The 8,468-nt window shown below is 38.7% G+C and overlaps 1 protein-coding gene across 1 annotated transcript in view; it reads right to left on the bottom strand.

Moving 5' to 3' along the window:
• Nucleotides 1-4,369: 4,369 nt before the first annotated feature.
• SFT2D2 (SFT2 domain containing 2) overlaps nt 4,370-8,468 on the bottom strand; it is a 28,710-nt gene continuing 24,611 nt past the window's right edge. Inside the window, exon 9 of the transcript XR_001884596.1 lies at nt 4,370-6,970. The gene's annotated coding sequence lies outside the window, so the exon portion shown is untranslated. The remainder of the gene's footprint in view (nt 6,971-8,468) is intronic.

An 8,468-nucleotide genomic window follows, 5' to 3' on the forward strand; every position in this document is an offset into this window, starting at 1 on the left:
GAAAGATAAAATCTGCCAAAACTCACACAAGAAATGACAATCTAAATAGATCTATGTTTATTAAAGAAGTTGAAACAATAAATAAAAATACAGAAAATTCCAGGCCTAGATGGGTTCACTGTCGAATTCTGTGAGCCATTTAAGGAAGAAATTATATCAATTCTCTAAAATCTCTTTCAGAAGATAGAAGTAAAAACAAAACAATCAGGATTTATCCTATGAGCCCTGATTTATCCTATGAGGCCAGCATTATCTAATACCAAACCAAACAAAAACATTGCAAGAAAACTACAGACCAATATCTCTCATGAACATAAATACAAAAGTCCTCTGCAAAATATTAACATATTAAGTCCAAGAATGTAAAAAAGAATTATATATCACAACCACAAGATTTATCCCAAGTATGCAAGGCTGGTTCAACATTCAGAAATCAATTAACATAATCTATCACATGAACAGGTTAAAGAAGAAAAATAACACTATATCTTTGTTGTTGCTGTTGTTGTTGTTTGTTTTTTGTTTTTTTAGACAGAGTCTCACTCTGTACCAGGCTGCAGTGCACTGAAACAATCTTGGCTCACTGCAAACTCTGCCTCTCAGTTTCAAGTGATTATTGTGCCTCAGCCTCCCAGATTGCTGGAATTACAGGTGTGGGCCATCACACCCAGTTAACTTTTTTTGTATTTTTAGTAGAGACAGGGTTTTGCGATGTTGACCAGGCTGGCCTTGAACTCCTGGCCTCATGTGATCCACCCACCTCAGCTTCCCAAAATGCTGAGATTACAGATGTAAGCCACTGCACTCAGCCTATCAATAGATGCAGAAAATGCCTTTGACAAAGTCCAATACCCACCCATGATAAAAACTCTCAGGAAAGTAGGAATAGAGGGGAACTTGCTCAATTTGATCAAGAATATCCATTAAAAACCTATAGCTACCATTATACTTCATGGTGAGAAACTTAAGGTTAAGAAACTTAAGGTTAAGACCATAATGGTAAGGATGTCCCCTCTCACCACTCCTTTTTGTCATCATACTGGAAGTCCTAGCTAATGCACTAAGACAAGAAAAGGAAATAAAAGGGATACAGACTGGGAAGGAAGAAATAAAACTCTGTTCATAAATGACAGGGTAGTCTATGTCAAAAATCCAAAAGAATCAACAAAAAAATCCTGGAACCAGTAAGCAATTATAGTAAGGTTACAGGACACAAGGTTAATATACAAAATCAATTGCTTTCCTATATACCAGCAATAAGCAAGTGGAATTTGAATTTAAAAACACAATACCACTTATATTAGCCTCCCAAAACATAAAATACTTAGGTATAAATCAAACAAAATATGTACAACATCTGTATGAGGAAACCTTAAAAGCTCTGATGACAGAAATTAAAGAACTAAATGCAGAGATATACCATGTTCACGAATATGAAGAGTTAATATTTGGCCAGTCATGGTGGCTCACACCTGTAATCCCAGCACGTTAGGAGGCCAAGGCAGGAGAATCACTTGAGCCCAAGAGTTCAAGACCAGCCTGGGAAACATAGTGAGACTCTGTCTCTCCAAAAATTTTAAAAATTCACCAGGCATAGTGGTGTGCTCCTATTGTCCCAGCTACTCAGCAAGCTGGGGCAGAGAATCACTTGAGTCCAGGATCAAGGCTGCAGCGACCCATGATTACACCACTGCACTCCAGTCTGGGAAATAGAGTAAAACCCTGTCTCAGAAAAAAACAAAACAAAAACCCTCAATATTTTCATATCAATTCTTCCCAGCATGAGTTATAGATTCATTGCAATCCCAGTCAAAAACCTGGCAAGTTATTTTGCATATATTTTTAAAAACTAATTCTAAAGTTTATATGGAGAAGCAAAAAGGCCTAGAATAGGCAACACAATATTAAAGGAAAAAAACTAAGTTGGAGAACTGACACTACCTTACTTCAAGACTACGAAGCTACAGTAATTAATTAGCAGTGTGGTACTGATGAAAGAATAGACCAACATATCAAAGGAACAGAATTCAGAACCCAGAAACAGACCCACATAAACATAATCAACTGATCTTCGACAAAGAAGCAAAGGAAATACAATGGAACAAAGATCATCTTTTTAACAAACAAGGCTAGACCCGGACATGAAAAAAAAAAAATGAATCACAGGGGCTAAATGTAAAGTAAAAAACTATGAAACACCTACAGGATAATATCATAGGAGAAAACCTAGATGATCTAGGGATTTGTCTTGTCTAGAGACAGGTCTTGCTCTGTCGTCTAGGCTGAAGCGCAATGGCATGACCATAGCTCACCACAGCCTCAAACTCCTGTGCTCAAGGGAGTCTCCCACCTCAGCCTCCTGAGTAGCTGGACTACAGGAGCACACCACAACATCAAGTTTGTTTATTTATTTATTTAGACTAAGATGGTAGGCCATAAAATAAGTCACAATAGATTGAAAAGGATTAAAATGATTGAGACAAATTCTGACTATAATGAAATTAAATTAGAAATCAAGAGATCTGCAAAACCCCCAGATGTTTAGAAGTTAAACATGCTTGTAAGTAAACATGCTTGTAAGTAATCAATGAGTCAAAAAAGAAATCACAGGAAGACAAGAAAATATTTTGAACTGAATTAAAATGAAAACACACTATATCAAAATTTGTAAGATGGAGCTAATGCAGTGCTGAAAAGGAAATTTATAGCTTAAATTGTATTAGAAAAAAGGTATAAAAATCAATGGTTTAGGCTTCTACTGTAAATAGCTACAGAACAAATTAAACCCAAAGTATGTATAAGAAAGAAAATAGGCTGGGTGTCGTGGCTCACGCCTGCAATCCCAGCACTTTGGGAGGCCGAGGCAGACCGATCACCTGAGGGCAGGAGTTCAAGACCAGCCCGACCAACATAGAGAAACCCCATCTCTACTAAAAAAATACAAAATTAGCTGGGCGTGGTGGCACATGCCTGTAATCCCAGCTACTCAGGAGGCTGAAGCAGAAGAATCACTTGAACGTTGGAGGTGGAGGTTGTGGTTGAGCCGAGATCATGCCACTGCACTCCAGCCTGGGCAACAAGTGTGAAACTCCATCTTAAAAAAAAAAAAAAAGAAAGAAAGAAAATAACAAAGAGGAAAAAAATCAAATAACAGACAATGAACATTGAAAATCACTGAAACCAAATACTGGTTATTTTATTGTAAAACGTAACACAATAGAAAAGTACACAAACAAAAAAATACACATACAGCACAATGATTTATCAAATACCATGAAACTACCACGTGGTCTTTGAAGAAAGACCATGACCAGCACCCAGAGGCATCCTCCCATCATGTCCCCTCCCAATTCTGTCTTTCCCAAAGTAATGACTATCCTAACTCATGCAAATAACTTCCTTGCTTTTCATTATCACCAATGAAGGCAACTAAGAACTTGAAAGTCCAGAGTTATTTTACCTATTTTTTTAAACTTCATATAATTCAATATGTACTAGATATGTTTGTTGGCCATTCACATATCTGCCTTTGTGTGTTCAAATCAACCAAGCTGCCTTTGAAAAGATGAGCAAAAAAAGCTGACAACCTTCTACCTATGCTAAGCAAGGCAAGAGAAGGCTCAAATTACCAACATTAGCAATGAAAGAAAGGACATAAGTAGAAATCTTACAGATATTAAAATAGGAAAACATCATGAACAACTTTATGTCAATTAGACAACCCACTTTACACAAAATAACTAAACCAGCTAGGTGTATAGGAATATGCCAAAATAGGCCGGGCACAGTGGCTCACGCCTGTAATCCCAGCACTTTGGGAGGCTGAGGCGGGTGGATCACCTGAGGTCGGGAGTTCAAGACCAGCCTAACCAACATAGTAAAACCCTGTCTCTACCAAAAATACAAAAAGTAGCTGGGTGTGGTCGTGCACGACTGTAATCCCAGCTACTTCAGAGTCTGAGGCATGAGAATCACTTGAACTTGGGAGGCTGAGGTTGCAGTGAGCCAAGATCACACTATTGCATTCCAGCCTGGGCAACAGAGTGAGACTTCATCTAAAAAAAAGAAAGAAAAAAAAAAAGTATTTGTATGTATGTATGTATGTATGTATATATATTTTTTTCCCCAAAATAAATACTTAAGGAAATTTCTTACCTTTTAAAAACCTTCCAAACTGTCCCTAGACTCATGTGAAACCCTAAGTCATTTAAAAGAGAGGACTACATGTCAAGTTAGGCCCCCAAAAACATCTTTAAGTGCCTATAATGTGTGCTACACACTGAGAATTCAAATTAAAGATACGGTTTTTTCTTACAGTTGTACAGTCTTCATGTGGCTTCATGTAGTTATTAAAAATAAACTAGATTTATTAAAGATCATAATGCTATCATTTATTGAAGAAAAAAAGCAAAAACAAAATTGTGATGGGGAGGAGAGACAGCTTGGCAACATTCCTTTTAAAGTTAAGTTAGCATAAAGAAAACAGTATTTATTAAATGAAATAGATTTTCAAGGTAGGAAAAGTAGTACTCAAGAATGTATTTTTGGATACAAAAATTAAGTTACACAATCAGTAGCATTCAAAATTAGTTATGAGTATTTATACAATTACAAAAAAGGATTCATGTTTCAACAAAGTGTTTTAACAGCTCAAACATTTTAAAACAGGCACAATATTCTAAAGGCATATAAATTCACCATGGGCTTCTGAATGTCCTCACTCCCAACTTCATAATCAAAATTTACAGAAGCAGCAAAAGATCAGAGTTCAGAGGGCTATTTTTTTCCCTTTCCTTATTTAAGGTTGCAAACACATTGACAAAGGCAAAATAAATACCTTTCATAGCAGAAAGACCAAAAAATTGAATGTAAACTATAGCTCTCCCTTAGGAGATTAAACAAATACAAGGTTCATTTGTACTTAGAACAAGGCTCATAACTTCTTGTAGCATGGACATTCAACAGGCACAGAGCAACATTCACCCAAATACCAGCTGCAATTTGTCCTTTAAGGATGCCTTACAAGGATATTATGTCCAGGTAGCCAGTACATATCAGGCACCAGCTGTCCTTTTGTTGTTTGTGGCTATTTATTAAAGGTAGTCGCATTACTTTGTTGTGAATATGTACCATCATTTGCTACAATGCTATGAACTGACCTTTAATTTTACTTTTTTTAGCAAATTATTCCAAATCCTGAATAACCTTTCATTTTAAACAGCAAAGTTTCTCCTGTCTAGTGGACTCATGGTTACAGATCATCCTGTCTACAGAAAATCATTTTGTACATTTCTTAGCCCACTATCAGTTTATCTACTCCTGCTAGAAAAGGACATAATTTTTTGTCAATTTACATTAACAAAGGCACTGCTACTCCCCATTTATCTCGCTGCTACAAAAACTGGTAAGGGTAAAGCTTAAGTAACAGGGATTATGAATTTAGGGTAGAAGTGAAAATAACCAAAGTGGAACTAAATACCCTATTCTTGAACGAACTGAGATCAAGTAAACTTCACCAGACTTTCTTCTTAACTATAAAACTATCAACCCAAGGTAAAGTCACACAATTTTACCTCCCAACCAACTTTTAAAATAAAATTTCCAAAACTTTAGATGTCTAGGTTTTGTTATATCTTACCAAGAGTTACACAGTCGTAAATCTATAATTAACTTCAGCTAAACATCTATTCACTTTTTAAAAATGCTGCCTGCAAATAAACTACTGGACATCTTAAGCTTACTAAAAAAAACTTAAGATTTTTTTAATTAAAAAAAAACTAGAACAAAAATCTAGCAAATAGCTTCATGTATCTTTAAACACTGATTCTTAAAAATTTATATGCTGAAAATGAGGTTTGAGAATAGGTATTTTAAACTATTTATAATCCTACAGTCGACTTTAGTCAGAAGTTATCTGAGCAAAGAGAAAATAAACAAAGCCTGGTGTAAACAGTCCCATAGAAAATAGAATCCACAGCCATGGGGCTGCCCTTCAATTTCCCAATTCATTCCACTAAGTCTCATGATGCAACATCTGTCACTTTCATAGGGAAAACTGAAGCCAAGCCAGATCCTCCACACTTTAAGATATGATCCCTTATTATCTATTTTAACAGAAGTATCAAAATGCGATTTTTTATTTATTTATTTATTTTTGAGACAGAGTCTCGCTCTGTTGCTCAGGCTGTAGTGCAGGGCCATGATCTCGGCTCAATGAACTTCCACCTCCTGGGTTCAAGCAATTCTTGTGCCTCAGCCTCCCTCCCAAGTAGGTGGGATTATAGGCACACACCAGTTACCCTGGCTGATTTTTTTGCTGTTTTTTGTAGAAATGGGGTTTCGCCATGTTGGCCAGGCTGCTCTTGAACTCCTGGCCTCAAGCGATCCACCCACCTCAGTCTCCCAAAGTGCTGGGATTACTTTGGGAGTGTGAGCCACTGCACCCAGCCAAAAAGTGATTTTATTTGGAATGCATTTCATGATTTTATTTATTGCTCCCTGAGCATGCAGTGATTAGGGTGGATGGGAGGTGGCACTCAGGCAGATAATTCACAAAGTCACCACACAAGGGTGATAGACAGATGATCCAGCACTGAGATAATCAACCCAGTGAAAATGCTACACTGGGGACAACGTTTTGCCCTTTCCAGAGACAAGATATCTTGAGCTGGGGTCTGAGCTATGGCTATTGGAGGAGCAGAACTGAAGGCTCCCTTGGAGCCCATTCTGCAAACGCGGATGCATTTCAGATAATGAGACAAGAGATGGGAGTGAGTTAGTACACAGCATGTCCAATACCCAACAAGCAGCCTCAGAGAGACTGGGACAAGAGGGAGAGGGGACTGGAAGCCATCTCTTCTGGTCTGAAGGGCAGTGCTCCTCCCAAGACAGCATTCAGAGAGCCAACAGCCCAGGGCAGATCACGCCAAGACAGTGCTTCCACATGGCTGGCTGAGTACCACATTCCCATCTGCAAAAGAGTCACCTTATTGGTTCCCTTAACTTCCAAAATGCAGCGAGCCCTCCTTCACCCAGCAGTGAACAGAAGAGAAGGGAATGCAGGTCAGCAGGGAGATAGAGACCATTATTAACCATAGGTCTGAAACCCTAATTCTTTACTCACTCATCAGGTTGCTTTTAACCACTGCCGTTGCTTGGTAACAGGTTTCAGCAGATTTGAAATGGATTTCTTCCTCCCACAGTCTAACAAAAACAAGTAGGGAAACGACTAAAGAATAAGGCAACTTAAGGAAAACCCTGGGAGGCAGGGTCATGCAAAAGCTGCCTATGGTGTCCTGAGGGGAGCTGTCTGAGCAAACTGGCCACAGGCAGTGAGTGAAAGAAAGCAGAAGCCTTTCTACAAGACCCATCTCCTGCCAAGAACCCTTCCCTGACACCTCCACTGGTGGGGTCTGGGATAGGTTCTTTACCCTCTCAGAGGATGGAGGCAATACCATTCACTGGGCAGTCACTGTGAATACTGAATGAGAAAAAACATGGCAGTGTCCACAGGGCCAGGCACATAGTACTAGATAAGTATTTGTTAGATAAATTAATGATTACAGACATTCACTCTCACCTCCCAAAGTTGCCAGTTATTTCTGGGATTAAATAACACCTACCCTACTGAGGCTCTACTTATGCCAAGCCCTATTCTAAGCACTTGACATGGCTCACTGACATCTTGCAATGACCCAGCAGGAATTGTTATTCCCATAATTTTTAAACAGATGAACAAACTGAGGAACCAGAGGTTAGGTAACTTGTTCAATATGACACAACTAGTATATGACTAGTCCCAGCTCACACCAAGATGCAACTGACTTCAAAGACTACATTCACTACTATTATGCTATAAATAAGCCTATAAAGCCCTGGTGACATCTTAGTACCCTGGCCTCATGTCCCACAAAGTCAATCCAGGGATTAAAAATGACATGGGGCTGGGCGCGGTGGTTCACACCTGTAATTCCAACACTTTGGGAAGCCAATGCAGGCGGATCACTTGAGATCAGGAGTTCGAAACCAGTCTGGACAACATGGTGAAACCCCATTTCTACTAAAAATACAAAAACTAGCTGGGTGTGGTGGCACATGCCTGTAGTCCCAGCTACTTGGGAGGCTGAGGCACGAGAATCGCTTGAACCCGGAAGGCAGAGGTTGCAATGAGCTGAGATCATGCCACTGCACTCCAGCCTGGAAAATTGAGGGAGACTCCGTTTCAAAATTAAAGCAGTGTGTAGAGGGAAATTTATAGCACTAAATGCCCACAAGAGAAAGCAGGAAAGATCTAAAATCGACACCCTAACATCACAATTAAAAGAACTAGAGAAGCAAGAGCAAACAAATTCAAAAGCTAGCAGAAGACAAGAAATAACTAAGATCACAGCAGAACTGAAGGAGACAGAGACCACGAAAACCCATTCAAAAAACCAATGAACCCAGGAGCTGGTTTTTTTTTTTTTTTT

The sequence above is a fragment of the Rhinopithecus bieti genome, unplaced genomic scaffold, assembly GCF_001698545.2.
Source record: "Rhinopithecus bieti isolate Rb0 unplaced genomic scaffold, ASM169854v2 scaffold_3763, whole genome shotgun sequence".
NCBI lineage: Eukaryota > Metazoa > Chordata > Mammalia > Primates > Cercopithecidae > Rhinopithecus > Rhinopithecus bieti.